Raw genomic sequence first — 17,958 nt, forward strand, 5'->3', positions numbered from 1 at the left:
GTTGCTCACACACATATACATGTGGACTAATCATCTGTGTATCTCACATAAACACAATTAGTCCACCTAGGTTGTCACTCAACTACCAAACCACACAAGGACCTTTTAGCCAGCACAGATACCTAACAACAGGCTGGAAGAGCGATCTAGTCTCCGATCGGAAGGCTTGGCCAAGAAGGGGACAACACCCGCTTCTGACTCTGACCTGTTTTTCCGACCGAGAATACACTGAACCTCTGCTTGTAGCTCTTCTCCAACCGGCGTGGTCGGAGCCAACTAGGAACGACTGACCGGGGACGCCCGCCCGGTGAGGACCCAAGAATTAGGCAGAGCACATAAGGCAAGGCGCTCAAGTCAACCGTAATACCAAGGACCATACCCTGCACACCTGTAGGACAGTACCGCCAGGCCATACCAGAAGGGTGCTTTACAACCTTCCAGGCATGTTAGAACCTGAACATTATTATGGGCGTCGGCATTTGCCTTACAGTGTTGTGGACGCTGGCATTTACCATACTAGGCGAATACGGTAAAGCCTACCACACGTGTAACAGAACCGACCAATTATACGAAATTAAGTAAGAAAAACACCCGTCAGAGCAGATGATTTAGCAAACTTAAGCCCGTATAACCCGGTAGTCCGTGAAATCACGAAGGATTTCAAACCAACTCACATACCAGCCAAGATCGTAATAAGTTTAGCGGTCACCATCACATATTACATAAAAGTTCACATCACAGGTACATCAGAGTTTGAACATAGTTATTACAAAATGAGTTCAAATAAAAGTAGCGGAAGCCATTTGTTCAAAACCACACACACTCACACGGAGTTCAATTACAGTGCCAGCTAATGATCATCTCCAACAAAAGCATTAGACGAGACATAAGGGATGACCATGCCCATGGTCCTAAGCATCACCCATCGCAGGATAAAGGCAGTTGATATAGTAGCCGTAATACATCTGTCCATCTGCAACAAGTGGGAATAAAACCCTGAGTATGAGAAGGTACTCAGCTAGACTTACCCGACATAACCGAAAATAAAGTGACACCAAGGATTATGAAGGTTTATAGTAGGGTAGCTGGCTCATTTGCAAAAAGGCATTTTTAGTATTTCAAGCACCTTTCCAAAAGCTTTATTGCCAAGTTAATTATTATTAACCTGTCGACTACATTTGCACCTATACTAGAGCAAGCATGTGATTAAGCAAATAATGATAACCAATGATCATTAACAACTTCCATAATGTCATATTCATTATAACTGTCCAAGTGTTCCATCAACATTACTACGATGAAGTCACTCAAGTCAAGTGCTCACTATCCAGGAGCGATGGCGATTTGAATCGATTCCTAACCAGCTGGTGATTTATTCCTTACACAAACCTCACTCACCCGCTAAAGTGAGGTATCGGTCACCGAGTCAACTATCCAAGAAAATCTCGAGTTTGCTAGGAACCACATGTACCCAGGGGCTGACCGACTACCTTTCGGTCTTATCATCGCGCCCCCGTGTCCTACCACATCTGCTCCGGTACAGTGCGTTGCGGGCAATCTACTCGGCCTGAATAATCTCCCAGCTTCATGGTCGAAAGGTACTTTATTTGGCCAGCTAAATGTAAGGCATGCGTTCAATATGACTCGAGGCCCAACAACGGTCGGTCCTTAATCGACACAGACGAAAAGCACTACAGTCCAGAACCTTGTAAGTCTCCGTCCGGTCTCAACTTCAAATTAACACTTAGTTATACCATGACTACATAGTTATCCAAGCAGATCTAGGTAACCGCCTATAGCTCGCAGGTGACAGGAAATCACCCGACTTCTACCGGTCTAAGCAAGCTAAGCATTGACTCGACTGCGGATACCAGGGTAACAAGGATATAGTATAACAAAGGTAGACAAGGTATAATACAGCAACAGTTGCAAACAACTCCTGAACATAATGCATCAATTAAAGTAAAGCATTTAATTAATAATTGTAAACCGGGGAGAAAAATGCTCTGGGGCTTGCCTCTCTCGAAGGAGCTCGAGTGGTGATCGGGGCACTCCGGAAGTTCCTCAACGTCCGCCTCGTCTGCTTCGGTCACTTCCTACGGCTGCACCTCGAGTTGCTCCTCAGGCTCCTCAGGTATGACGACTAGGCTCTCGGTTTGCGATCCTGTATGATGCAGGTGCGTAAGTGCTTATGCAAAAGGTGCATCAGATGAAATGAACACAATGAATATGCTTGAATGCAAGGTAGTCAACATCATCCAAGAACATGTACTACAAGCACATGTCATCTACTGCATTCTCTTCTACTACTAATATGCTAAGTCAACACATCTCATTAAATGCTTCAAAGATACAGCAAAGCTTCACTAATTTCTTAATCATGCACAAAGCAACATTTGATTGAACCATAATTAATAATAGGTTTGAATAGTAACATCTATTTTTATAGCTTAGAAAAATCTTAGAAAATTACCATAGCACAGTACTACCCTAAGTAGTCTATCATTAAATTTTTATGGCATTTGGATAATTGGATTAGCCTACACAAAAATGACAAGCTATGGCATACTTATGAACATGAAAATACTTTGTACTGTGAAAAGTGTCAAACAACAGATGTAATATTTTTCCTATGTTCTACACAGTAAATAATCACTACACAAAAATTATCACATATATGTTTTATACAAATTTTGCCCTCTAGCAAAACTAACAAAAATTAGCTATTAAAGGCACTTGAACTACACCTCACAATTTTTCTACAGGACATGCATGGCATATATTTTTACTAGAAAGTACATTACACAAGAAGAGTAACAAACTTGGAATCATATTTTTCTAATACATATAGGATTTACTAAACATTTTACAAGATATTAGCAATATCAAGAATTAAATAAAGCTCTACAGTAAAGTATCTCAAAAATGACATGCAATATTTTTATCATGTAGATCTGGTGACAAGGAACACAACAAATTTGTTTCAACAAATTTGGAGCCATTTTGAGCAAGTTATAAATTCCCAAAGCATTTAAATAGAAATCTGAAAATCATTTCTTAAATCCTTTCAAAAATCAGCCGATGAAAATGCTAGGTACACCCGGTGCTGTGCACCCAGACTCGAGTCAGGGCGTTGACGAGCGGGCCCCCACGATCAACGACCCCCACCTGCCGGTCAGACCGAGACAGGGGCGGAGCTGACCGGCCAGCTCTCGCCGACGGTGAGCTAGCCGGCGACGCGGTCACCACCAGCATCTCACCCGCGACAAGGCGGACGCGGTGCACCAAGAGAAGGCACCGGAGGAGCTCAGAATGGAGCAAGATGGTGTGCATGGCGGAGCGGAGGCGTGGCTCATCAGCGGTACGCCGACTCCGGCCATGGTAGGGCATGGGGAGGCGCGCAAGAGTTTTGCGACGGCAAGGCGGTGCTCATGCGTGCAAAAGGAAGGAGAGATGTGGAGTGGAGAGGGGCTGTCCGCGCAGAGCCAAGCTCCGCCGAGGAATTTCCGGCCGGAGAAGACTTACCACGGCGAACAGACTCGAGCACCGGTTGCGAGAGGTGGAGGCGATGCTGCTGGCAAGATGGAGCGGCCTACGGCGAGCTAGGACGGTCGGGCGAGCTAGTTTCGGCGAGGCACGCAGTGGCGGAGGCGAGCGCGTGTGCGTGGGTTGCTGCTGCTGTTGTGCTGCTGCTGGCGGAGTGAAGAGGGAAGTGGGGGAGTGAGGGGGAGCGCAGCGTGGTCGGGCAGATGAAGGCACGATAGGAGGGCGCGGGGCAGGCCGGGGCTAGCTTGCGCAGCTGGGCCGAAGGCGAGGCGCGCGTCCCATTTAATGAAAATGTTCTTTTTCAAATTCTTTTCAAATCTTTTTTCATTCAAATGAAATTTTAAACTATTTCAAAGCAGTTTCAAAAGTTAGTGTAAAAATGAAAGTTGTTCCATTTTTTAAGATCTACAACTTTGCTTTTATGACCAAAGTCCAATTCCAAATAGATTTTGAATTACAAAATAAAATCAATATTAACTCAAAACCCTAATTTTGGAGAATTATTTTTAAAGGCAAAATTTGGTAAAAATTTAAATATGAACATTGCTCCAAATTGTATCCTAAGTATTTTTAAGCTATCTTAGTGATTAAAACAAGAATCATGGCATCCAAGCATGAGCATGGCATTTCACATTGTTTGAACCATAAATGAATTTCAATCACTTAAGCATCACATGAAATGATACTTCATTTCTTTCGAAATGAAATGCATGAATGATGCTTATGCATGAGGTGATGATGATTATGCTCATGGGATGAAATGTTAATGCATGCTTAACATTGAGGTGTTACATTCCTCCCCCCTTATAAAAATCTCATCCCGAGATTTGGGTTACGAACCATTTATTATAAAAATCTTCATATGCTTTTTGTAGGTATTCTCCCGTTTTTCAAGTTGCATCTCCCTCATCATGGTGATTCCACTGTATCTTGTATGTTTTCACCACACTATTCTAAGTAGCACGTTCTTTAGTGTCTAACACACGGACCAGTTGCTCACGATACACCAAATCTGATTTGAGTTTGATGCCTCGAGGTTCTATTCTTTCCTCTGGAACACACAAACACTTCTTGAGTTGTGATACATGGAAAACTGGAAATACGGTACTCATTGTCTCAGGTAACTCTATCTTATAACCTACTGGACCTCTCTTTTCTAAGATCTTGTATGGTCCTATGAATCTAGCGGCAAGCTTTCTTCAGACTCCAAACCGTTTCTTCTTTATTGGCGTGACCTTTAGATAAACATAGTCACCAACTTCAAACACAAGAGGTCTCCTTCTTCTGTCTGCATAACTTTTCTGACATGATTGGGCCGCCTTCATATTTTGTTGAATAATATGAACTTTCTTCTTGGCCTCTTCTACAAAGTCAATACCATAATACCTTCTTTCTCCTGGCTCGACCCAATTCAGTGGTGTTCTATATTTTCTGTCATACAAAGCTTCGAATGGAGCCATCTTGATGCTTTCTTGAACATAGTTATTACAAAACAAGTTCAAATAAAAGTAGCGGAAGCCATTTGTTCAAAACCACACACACTCACACAGAGTTCAATTACAGTGCCAGCTAATGATCATCTCCAACAAAAGCATTAGACGAGACATAAGGGATGACCATGCCCATGGTCCTAAGCATCACCCATCGCAGGATAAAGGCAGTTGATACAGTAGCCGTAATACATCTGTCCATCTGCAACAAGTGGGAATAAAACCCTAAGTATGAGAAGGTACTCAGCTAGACTTACCCGACATAACCATAAATAAAGTGACACCAAGGATTATGAAGGGCTTTATAGTAGGGTAGCTGGCTCATTTGCAAAAAGGCATTTTTAGTATTTCAAGCACCTTTCCAAAAGCTTTATTGCCAAGTTAATTATTATTAACCTGTCGACTACATTTGCACCTATACTAGAGCAAGCATGTGATTAAGCAAATAATGATAACCAATGATCATTAACAACTTCCATAATGTCATATTCATTATAACTTTCTAAGTGTTCCATCAACATTACTACGATGAAGTCACTCAAGTCAAGTGCTCACTATCCAGGAGCGATGGCGATTTGAATCAATTCCTAACCAGCTGGTGATTTATTCCTTACACAAACCTCACTCACCCGCTAAAGTGAGGTATCGGTCACCGAGTCAACTATCCAAGAAAATCTCGAGTTTGCTAGGAACCACATGTACCCGAGGGCTGACCGACTACCTTTTGGTCTTATCATCTCGCCCCCGTGTCCTACCACATCTACTCTAGTATAGTGCGCTGCGGGTAATCTACTCGGCCTGAATAATCTCCCAGCTTCATGGTCGAAAGGTACTTTATTCGGCTAGCTAAATGTAAGGCATGCGTTCAACATGACTCGAGGCCCAACAACGGTCGGTCCTTAATCGACACAGACGAAAAGCACTACAGTCCAAAACCTTATAAGTCTCCGTCCGGTTTCAACTTCAAATTAACACTTAGTTATACCATGACTACATAGTTATCCAAGCAGATCTAGGTATCCGCCTATAGCTCGCAGGTGACAGGAAATCACCCGACTTCTACCGGTCTAAGCCGGCTAAGCATTGACTCGACTGTGGATACTAGGGTAACAAGGATATAGTATAACAAAGGTAGACAAGGTATAATACAGCAACGGTTGCAAACAACTCCTGAATGTAATGCATCAATTAAAATAAAGCATATAATTAATAATTGCAAACCGGGGAGAAAATGCTCTGGGGCTTGCCTCTCTCGAAGGAGCTCGGGCGATGATCGGGGCACTCCGGAAGTTCCTCAACGTCCTCCTCGTCTGCTTCGGTCACTTCCTGTGGCTGCACCTCGAGCTGCTCCTTAGGCTCCTCAGGTATGACGACTGGGCTCTCGGTTTACGATCCTGTATGATGCAGGTGCGTAAGTGCTTATGCAAAAGGTGCATCAGATGAAATAAACACAATGAATATGCTTGAATGCAAGGTAGTCAACATCATCCAAGAACATGTACTACAAGCACATGTCATCTACTGCATTCTCTTCTACTACTAATATGCTAAGTCAAAACATCTCATTAAATGCTTCAAAGATACACCAAAGCTTCACTAATTTCTTAATGATGCATAAAGCAACATTTGATTAAACCCTAATTAATAATAGGTTTGAATAGCAACATCTATTTTTATAGCTTAGAAAAATCTTAGAAAATTACCATAGCACAGTACTACCCTAAGTAGTCTACCATTAAATTTTTATGGCATTTGGATAAGTGGATTAGCCTACACAAAAATGACAAGCTATGGCATAATTATGAACATGAAAATACTTTGTACTGTGAAAAGTGTCAAACAACCGATGTAATATTTTTCCTATGTTCTACACAGTAAATAATCACTGCACAAAAATTATCACATGCATGTTTTATATAAATTTTGCTCTCTAGCAAAACTAACAAAAATTAGCCATTAAAGGCACTTGAACCACACCTTACAATTTTTCTACAGGACATGCATGGCATATATTTTTACTAGAAAGTACATTACACAAGAAGAGTAACAAACTTGGAATCATATTTTTCTAATACATATAGGATTTACTAAACATTTTACAAGATATCAGCAATATCAAGAATTAAATAAAGCTCTACAGTAAAGTATCTCAAAAATGACATGCAATATTTTTTATCATGTAGATCTGGTGATAAGGAACACAACAAAATTTGTTTCAACAAATTTGGAGCCATTTTGAGCAAGTTATAAATTCCCAAAGCATTTAAATAGAAATCTAAAAATCATTTCTTAAATCCTTTCAAAAATTAGCCGATGAAAATGCTGGGTGCACCCGGTGCTGTGCACCCAGACCTGAGTCAGGACGTTGATGAGTGGGCCCCCACGATCAACGGCCCCCACCTGCCGGTCAGACCGAGACAGGGGTGGAGCTGACCGGCCAGCTCTCGTTGATGGTGAGCTAGCCAGCGACGCGGTCACCACCAGCATCTCACCCGCGACGAGGCGGACGCGGTGCACCAAGAGAAGGCATGGGAGGAGCTCGGAATGGAGCAAGACGGCGTGCATGGCGGAGCGGAGGTGCGGCTCATCGACGGTACACCGACTCTAGCCATGGCAGGGCGCGGGGAGGCGTGCAAGAGTTTTGCGACGGCAAGGCGGTGCTCATGCGCACAAAAGGAAGGAGAGAGGTGGAGCGGAGAGGGGCTGTCCGCGCGGAGCCAAGCTCCGACGAGGAATTTTTGGCCGGAGAAGACTTACCACGGCGAATAGACTCGAGCACCGGTTGCAAGAGGTGGAGGCGATGCTGCTGGCGAGATGGAGTGGCCTACGGCGAGCTAGGACGGTCGGGCGAGCTAGTTCCGGCGAGGCACGCAGTGGCGGAGGCGAGCGCGTGCGCGTGGGTTGCTGCTGCTGTTGCGCTGCTGCTGGCGGAGTGAAGAGGGAAGTGGGGGAGTGAGGGGGAGCGCAGCGTGGTCGGGCAGATGAAGGCACGATAGGAGGGCGCGGGGCAGGCCAGGGCTGGCTTGCGCAGCTGGGCCGAAGGCGAGGCGCGCGACCCATTTAATGAAAATGTTCTTTTTCAAATCCTTTTTCATTCAAATAAAATTTTAAACTATTTCAAAGCAGTTTCAAAAGTTGGTGTAAAAATGAAAGTTGTTCGATTTTTTAAGATCTACAACTTTGCTTTTATGACCAAAGTCCAATTCCAAATAGATTTTGAATTACAAAATAAAATCAATATTAACTCAAAACCCTAATTTTGGAGAATTATTTTTAAAGGCAAAATTTGGTAAAAATTTAAATATGAACTTTGCTCCAAATTGTATCCTAAGTATTTTTAAGTTATCTTAGTGATTAAAACAAGAATCATGGCATCTAAGCATGAGCATGGCATTTCACATTGTTTGAACCATAAATGAATTTCAATCACTTAAGCATCACATGAAATGATACTTCATTTCTTTCAAAATGAAATGCATGAATGATGCTTTTGCATGAGGTGATGATGATTATGCTCATGGGATGAAATGGTAATGCATGCTTAACACTGAGGTGTTACATTCCTCCCCCTTATAAAAATCTCATCCTAAGATTTGGGTTACGAAACATTTGTTATAAAAATCTTCATAAGCTTTTTGTAGATATTCTCCCGTTTTCCAAGTTGCATCTCCCTCATCATGGTGATTCCACTGTATCTTATATGTTTTCACCACACTATTCCGAGTAGCACGTTCTTTAGTGTCTAACACACGAACTAGTTGCTCACGATACACCAAATCTGATTTGAGTTTGATGCCTCGAGGTTCTATTCTTTCCTCCGAAACACACAAACACTTCTTGAGTTGTGATACATGGAAAACTAGAAATACGGTACTCATTGTCTCAGGTAACTCTATCTTATAGCCTACTGGACCTCTCTTTTCTAAGATCTTGTATGGTCCTACGAATCTAGCGGCAAGCTTTCTTCAGACTCCAAACCGTTTCTTCTTTATTGGCGTGACCTTTAGATAAACATAGTCACCAACTTCAAACACAAGGGGTCTCCTTCTTCTGTCTGCATAACTTTTCTGATGTGATTGGGCCGCCTTCATATTTTGTTGAATAATATGAACTTTCTTCTTGGCCTCTTCTACAAAGTCAATGCCATAATACCTTCTTTCTCCTGGCTCGACCCAACTCAGTGGTGTTCTACATTTTCTGCCATACAAAGCTTCGAATAGAGCCATCTTGATGCTTTCTTGAACATAGTTATTACAAAACGAGTTCAAATAAAAGTAGCGGAAGCCATTTGTTCAAAACCACACACACTCACATGGAGTTCAATTACAGTGCCAGCTAATGATCATCTCCAACAAAAGCATTAGACGAGACATAAGAGATGACCATACCCATGGTCCTAAGTATCACCCATCGCAGGATAAAGACAGTTGATACAGTAGCCGTAATACATCTGCCCATCTGCAACAAGTGGGAATAAAACCCTGAGTACGAGAAGGTACTCAGCTTGACTTACCCGACATAATCGAAAATAAAGTGACACCAAGGATTATGAAGGGCTTTATAGTAGGGTAGCTGGCTCATTTGCAAAAAGGCATTTTTAGTATTTCAAGCACCTTTCCAAAAGCTTTATTGCCAAGTTAATTATTATTAACCTGTCGACTACATTTGCACCTATACTAGAGCAGGCATGTGATTAAGCAAATAATGATAACCAATGATCATTAACAACTTCCGTAATGTCATATTCATTATAACTGTCCAAGTGTTCCATCAACATTACTACGATGAAGTCACTCAAGTCAAGTGCTCACTATCCAGGAGCGATGGCGATTTGAATCGATTCCTAACCAGCTGGTGATTTATTCCTTACACAAACCTCACTCACCCGCTAAAGTGAGGTATCGGTCACCGAGTCAACTATCCAAGAAAATCTCGAGTTTGCCAGGAACCACATGTATCCAGGGGCTGACCGACTGCCTTTCGGTCTTATCATCGCGCCCCCGTGTCCTACCACATCTGCTCTGGTACAGTGCGCTGCGGGCAATCTACTTGGCCTGAATAATCTTCTAGCTTCATGGTCGAAAGGTACTTTATTCGGCCAGCTAAATGTAAGGCATACGTTCAACATGCCTCGAGGCCCAACAACGGTCGGTCCTTAATCGACACAGACAAAAAGCACTACAGTCCAAAACCTTGTAAGTCTTCGTCCGGTCTCAACTTCAAATTAACACTTAGTTATACCATGACTACATAGTTATCCAAGCAGATCTAGGTAACCGCCTATAGCTCATAGGTGACAGAAAATCACCCGACTTCTACCGGTCTAAGCCAGCTAAGCATTGACTCGACTACGGATACCAGGGTAATAAGGATATAGTATAACAAAGGTGGACAAGGTATAATATAGCAACGGTTGCAAACAACTCCTAAATGTAAATGCATCAATTAAAGTAAAGCATTTAATTAATAATTGTAAACCGGGGAGAAAAATGCTCTGGGGCTTGCCTCTCTCGAAGGAGCTCGGGCGGTGATCGGGGCACTCCAGAAGTTCCTCAACGTCCTCCTCGTCTGCTTCGGTCACTTCCTGCGGCTGCACCTCGAGCTGCTCCTCAGGCTCCTCAGGTATGATGACTGGGCTCTCGGTTTGCGATCCTATATGATGCAGGTGCGTAAGTGCTTATGCAAAAGGTGCATCAGATGAAATGAACACAATGGATATGCTTGAATGCAAGGTAGTCAACATTATCCAAGAACATGTACTACAAGCACATGTCATCTACTGCATTCTCTTCTACTACTAATATGCTAAGTCAACACATCTCATTAAATGCTTCAAAGATACACCAAAGCTTCACTAATTTCTTAATCATGCACAAAGCAACATTTGATTAAACCCTAATTAATAAATGTTTGAATAGCAACATCTATTTTTATAGCTTAGAAAAATCTTAGAAAATTACCATAGCACAGTACTACCCTAAGTAGTCTACCATTAAATTTTTATGGCATTTGGATAAGTGGATTAGCCTACACAAAAATGATAAGCTATGGCATAATTATGAACATGAAAATACTTTGTACTGTGAAAAGTGTCAAACAACAGATGTAATATTTTTCCTATGTTTTACACAGTAAATAATCACTGCACAAAAATTATCACATGCATGTTTTATACAAATTTTGCTCTCTAGCAAAACTAACAAAAATTAGCCATTAAAGGCACTTAAACTACACCTCACAATTTTTCTATAGGACATGCATGGCATTTATTTTTACTAGAAAGTACATTACACAAGAAGAGTAACAAACTTAGAATCATATTTTTCTGATACATATAGGATTTACTAAACATTTTACAAGATATCAGCAATATCAAGAATTAAATAAAGCTCTACATTAAAGTATGTCAAAAATGACATGCAATATTTTTATCATGTAGATCTGGTGACAAGGAACACAACAAAATTTGTTTCAACAAATTTGGAGCCATTTTGAGCAAGTTATAAATTCCCAAAGCATTTAAATAGAAATATGAAAATCATTTCTTAAATCCTTTCAAAAATCAGCCGATGAAAATGCTGGGTGCACCCGGTGCTGTGCACCCAGACCCGAGTTAGGGCGCTGACGAGCGGGCCCCCACGGTCAATGGCTCCCACCTGCTGGTCAGACCGAGATAGGGGCAGAGCTGACCGGCCAGCTCTCACCGATGGTGAGCTAGCCGGCGACGCGGTCACCACCAGCATCTCACCCGCGACGAGGCAGACGCGGTGCACCAAGAGAAGGCATGGGAGGAGCTCGGAATGGAGCAAGACGGCGTGCATGGCGGAGCGGAGGCGTGGCTCATCGGCGGTACGCCGACTCTGGCCACAGCAGGGCGCGGGGAGGCGCGCAAGTGTTTTGCGACGGCAAGGCAGTGCTCATGCGCGCAAAAGGAAGGAGAGAGGTGGAGCGGAGATGGGCTGTCCACGTGGAGCCAAGCTCCGACGAGGAATTTTTGGCCGGAGAAGACTTACCACGGCGAACAGACTCGAGCACCGGTTGCGAGAGGTGGAGGCGATGCTGCTGGCGAGATGGAGCGGCCTACGGTGAGCTAGGACGGCTGGGAGAGCTAGTTCCGGCGAGGCACGTAGTGGCGGAGGCGAGCACGTGCGCGTGGGTTGCTGCTGCTGCTGCGCTGCTGCTGGCGGAGTGAAGAGGGAAGTGGGGGAGTGAGGGGGAGCGCAGCACGGTCGGGCAGATGAAGGCACGATAGGAGGGCGCTGGGTAGGCTGGGGCTAGCTTGCGCAGCTGGGCCAAAGGCGAGGCGCGCGACCCATTTAATGAAAATGTTCTTTTTCAAATTCTTTTCAAATCCATTTTCATTCAAATGAAATTTGAAACTATTTCAAAGTAGTTTCAAAAGTTGGTGTAAAAATGAAAGTTGTTCCATTTTTTAAGATCTACAACTTTGCTTTTATGACCAAAGTCCAATTCCAAATAGATTTTGAATTACAAAATAAAATCAATATTAACTCAAAACCCTAATTTTGGAGAATTATTTTTAAAGGCAAAATTTGGTAAAAATTTAAATATGAACTTTGCTCCAAATTGTATCCTAAGTATTTTTAAGCTATCTTAGTGATTAAAACAAGAATCATGGCATCCAAGCATGAGCATGGCATTTCACATTGTTTGAACCATAAATGAATTTCAATCACTTAAGCATCACATGAAATGATACTTCATTTCTTTTGAAATGAAATGCATGAATGATGCTTATGCATGAGGTGATGATGATTATGCTCATGGGATGAAATGGTAATGCATGCTTAACATCGAGGTGTTACATTCCTCCCCCTTATAAAAATCTCATCCTGAGATTTGGGTTACGAACCATTTGTTATAAAAATCTTCATATGCTTTTTGTAGATATTCTTCCATTTCCCAAGTTGCATCTCCCACATCATGGTGATTCCATTGTATCTTGTATGTTTTCACCACACGATTCCGAGTAGCACGTTCTTTAGTGTCTAACACACGGACCGGTTGCTCATGATACACCAAATCTGATTTGAGTTTGATGTCTTGAGGTTCTATTCTTTCCTCCGAAACACGCAAACACTTCTTGAGTTGTGACACATGGAAAACTAGAAATACGGTACTCATTGTCTCAGGTAACTCTATCTTATAACCTACTAGACCTCTCTTTTCTAAGATCTTGTATGGTCCTACGAATCTAGCGGCAAGGTTTCTTCAGACTCCAAACCGTTTCTTCTTTATTGGCGTGACCTTTAGATAAACATAGTCATCAACTTCAAACACAAGGGGTCTCCTTTTTCTGTCTGCATAACTTTTCTGACGTGATTGGGCCGCCTTCATATTTTGTTGAATAATATGAACTTTCTTCTTGGCCTCTTCTATAAAGTCAATGCCATAATACATTCTTTCTCCTGGCTCGACCCAATTCAGTAGTGTTCTACATTTTCTGCCATACAAAGCTTTGAATAGAGCCATCTTGATGCTTTCTTGAACATAGTTATTACAAAACGAGTTCAAATAAAAGTAGCGGAAGCCATTTGTTCAAAACCACACACACTCACACGGAGTTCCATTACAGTGCCAGCTAATGATCATCTCCAACAAAAGCATTAGACGAGACATAAGGGATGACCATGCCCATGGTCCTAAGCATCACCCATCACAGGATAAAGGCAGTTGATACAGTAGCCGTAATATATATGCCCATCTGCAACAAGTGAGAATAAAACCCTGAGTACAAGAAGGTACTCAGCTAGACTTACCTGACATAACCGAAAATAAAGTGACACCAAGGATTATGAAGGGCTTTATAGTAGGGTAGCTGGCTCATTTGCAAAAAGGCATTTTTAGTATTTCAAGCACATTTCCAAAAGCTTTATTGCCAAGTTAATTATTATTAACCTATTGACTACATTTGCTCCTATACTAGAGCAAGCATATGATTAAGCAAATAATGATAACCAATGATCATTAACAACTTCCATAATGTCATATTCATTATAACTGTCCAAGTGTTCCATCAACATTACTATGATGAAGTCACTCAAGTCAAGTGCTCACTATCCAGGAGCGACGGTGATTCGAATCGATTCCTAACCAGCTGGTAATTTATTCCTTACACAAACCTCACTCACTCACTAAAGTGATGTATCGGTCACCGAGTCAACTATCCAAGAAAATCTCGAGTTTGCTAGGAACCACATATACCCGGGGGTCGACCGACTGCCTTTCGGTCTTATCATCGCGCCCCCGTGTCCTACCACATCTGCTCCGGTATAGTGCACTGCGGGCAATCTACTCGGCCTGAATAATCTCCCAGCTTCACAGTCGAAAGGTACTTTATTTGGCCAGCTAAATATAAGGCATGCGTTCAACATGACTCGAGGCCCAACAACGATCGGTCCTTAATCAACACAGACAGAAAGCACTATAGTCCAAAACCTTGTAAGTCTCCATCCGGTCTCAACTTCAAATTAACACTTAGTTATACCATGACTACATAGTTATCCAAGCAGATCTAGGTAACCGCCTATAGCTCATAGGTGACAGAAAATCACCCGACTTCTACCGGTCTAAGCCAGCTAAGCATTGACTCGACTACGGATACCAGGGTAATAAGGATATAGTATAACAAAGGTAGACAAGGTATAATATAGCAACGGTTGCAAACAACTCCTAAATGTAAATGCATCAATTAAAGTAAAGCATTTAATTAATAATTGTAAACCAGGGAGAAAAATGCTCTGGGGCTTTCCTCTCTCGAAGGAGCTCGGGCGGTGATCGGGGCACTCCAGAAGTTCCTCAACATCCTCCTCATCTGCTTCGGTCACTTCCTGCGGCTACACCTCGAGCTGCTCCTTAGACTCCTCAGGTATGATGACTGGGCTCTCGGTTTACGATCCTGTATGATGCAGGTGCGTAAGTGCTTATGCAAAAGGTGCATCAGATGAAATAAACACAATGAATATGCTTGAATGCAAGGTAGTCAACATTATCCAAGAACATGTACTACAAGCACATGTCATCTACTGCATTCTCTTCTACTACTAATATGCTAAGTCAAAACATCTCATTAAATGCTTCAAAGATACACCAAAGCTTCACTAATTTCTTAATGATGCATAAAGCAACATTTGATTAAACCCTAATTAATAATAGGTTTGAATAGCAACATCTATTTTTATAGCTTAGAAAAATCTTAGAAAATTACCATAGCACAGTACTACCCTAAGTAGTCTACCATTAAATTTTTATGGCATTTGGATAAGTGGATTAGCCTACACAAAAATGACAAGCTATGGCATAATTATGAACATGAAAATACTTTGTACTGTGAAAAGTGTCAAACAACCGATGTAATATTTTTCCTATGTTCTACACAGTAAATAATCACTGCACAAAAATTATCACATGCATGTTTTATACAAATTTTGCTCTCTAGCAAAACTAACAAAAATTAGCCATTAAAGGCACTTGAACTACACCTCATAATTTTTCTACAGGACATGCATGGCATATATTTTTACTAGAAAGTACATTACACAAGAAGAGTAACAAACTTGGAATCATATTTTTCTGATACATATAGGATTTACTAAACATTTTACAAGATATCAGCAATATCAAGAATTAAATAAAGCTCTACATTAAAGTATCTCAAAAATAATATGCAATATTTTTATCATGTAGATCTGGTGACAAGGAACACAACAAAATTTGTTTTAACAAATTTGGAGCCATTTTGAGCAAGTTATAAATTCCTAAAGCATTTAAATAGAAATCTAAAAATCATTTCTTAAATCCTTTCAAAAATCAGCCGATGAAAATGCTGGGTGCACCCGGTGCTATGCACCTAGACCCGAGTCAGGGCGCTAACGAGCGGGCCCCCACGGTCAATGACCCCCACCTACCGGTCAGACCGAGACAGGGGCAGAGCTGATCGGCCAGCTCTCGCCGACGGTGAGCTAGCCGACGACGCGGTCACCACCAACATCTCACCCGCGACGAGGCGGACGCGGTGCACCAAGAGAAGGCACGGGAGGAGCTCGAAATGGAGCAAGACAGCGTGCATGGCGGAGCGGAGGCGCGGCTCGTCGGCGGTACGCTGACTCTGGCCACGGCAGGGCACGGGGAGGCGCGCAAGAGTTTTGCGATGGCAAGGCGGTGCTCATGTGCGCAAAAGGAAGGAGAGAGGTGGAGCGGAGAGGGGTTGTTTGTGTGAAGCCAAGCTCCGACGAGGAATTTCCGACCGGAGAAGACTTACCACGACGAATAGACTCGAGCACCGGTTGTGAGAGGTGGAGGCGATGCTGCTAGCGAGATGGAGTGGCCTACAGTGAGCTAGGACGGCCAGACGAGCTAGTTCCGGCGAGGCACGCAGTGGCAGAGGCGAGCGCGTGCGCGTGGGTTGCTGCTGCTGCTGCGCTGCTGTTGGCGGAGTGAAGAGGGAAGTGGGGGAGTGAGGGGGAGCGCAGCGTAGTCGGGCAGATGAAGGCACGATAGGAGGGCGCAGGGTAGGCCAGGGCTGGCTTGCGCAGCTGGGCCTAAGGCGAGGCGCGCGGCCCATTTAATGAAAAATGTTCTTTTTCAAATTCTTTTCAAATCCTTTTTCATTCAAATGAAATTTTAAACTATTTCAAAGCAGTTGCAAAAGTTGGTGTAAAATGAAAGTTGTTCCATTTTTTAAGATCTACAACTTTGCTTTTATGACCAAAGTCCAATTCTAAATAGATTTTGAATTACAAAATAAAATTAATATTAACTCAAAACCCTAATTTTGGAGAATTATTTTTAAAGGCAAAATTTAGTAAAAATTTAAATATGAACTTTGCTCCAAATTGTATCCTAAGTATTTTTAAGCTATCTTAGTGATTAAAACAAGAATCATGGCATCCAAGCATGAGCATAGCATTTCACATTGTTTGAACCATAAATGAATTTCAATCACTTAAGCATCACATGAAATGATACTTCATTTCTTTCGAAATGAAATGCATGAATGATGCTTATGCATGAGGTGGTGATGATTATGCTCATGGGATGAAATGGTAATGCATGCTTAACACTGAGGTGTTACAACACGCGTCTGACATAAACAATATTATGGGTGCCGATGATCGTCTTGTACCTGATAGCATGGGTAACAAGACTTAGTAAAACACAAGCACACTCTTTCTCTCTCTCTCACTTGTAAGGCTATCTTTTTTTACCTATAAAAGGGGATACGCTCCCTCCCAACAGAGAACGGTCATTCCGACTCTGCTAGGCTTTAGATATTCTGAGCACTCAAATAGCTCCACGGCTCTAGAACTCTAAAGCTATACAGAGCATACATTCTAATACTTAGCACACGTAGGAGCTCCCATCACTCTTGACTCTTCGGTCCAGAGTCCGACCGGACCTTTAACACCCATTTCTTATTCTCACTCGTTTGTAACCCCACAGTAAACTTCGAGTACCTGGCCTTAGGAATAAAGTCATCAACCGACTAGAACTACACGTAAGGCACGTTGTCTGAACCAGTATAAACTCTGTGTCATTGAGTGCTAGGTCACATCCAATCACAACGCACGACAAAACTATAAATATTTACTTGTTGGTTACTTTTCGCACCGACACTAGATAAATCACCTTCCTGAACTTTTAAAACCGTTCGTTTTACCTCCCTGACCGATTGTAAGCGGTTTTCAAAGGCGGTTTTGTATTTTTCTTTTTTATTTATTTTGGTTAATTTTTTGGAAAACCATAGTAAATCACAGAAAAACCATAAAAATAAAAAATTCAATTTTGTTGGACTCCACATGAGTAGATCTACAAAGTGAATATATAATATGATATGCTTTAATACTTTTTTTTATTGTACCTTTACATCTATGTTTTTCTATAATTAATTCATAGCTGCAGT

Source organism: Miscanthus floridulus, chromosome 11, assembly GCF_019320115.1.
Source record: "Miscanthus floridulus cultivar M001 chromosome 11, ASM1932011v1, whole genome shotgun sequence".
In the NCBI taxonomy this organism is placed as follows: Eukaryota; Viridiplantae; Streptophyta; class Magnoliopsida; order Poales; family Poaceae; genus Miscanthus; species Miscanthus floridulus.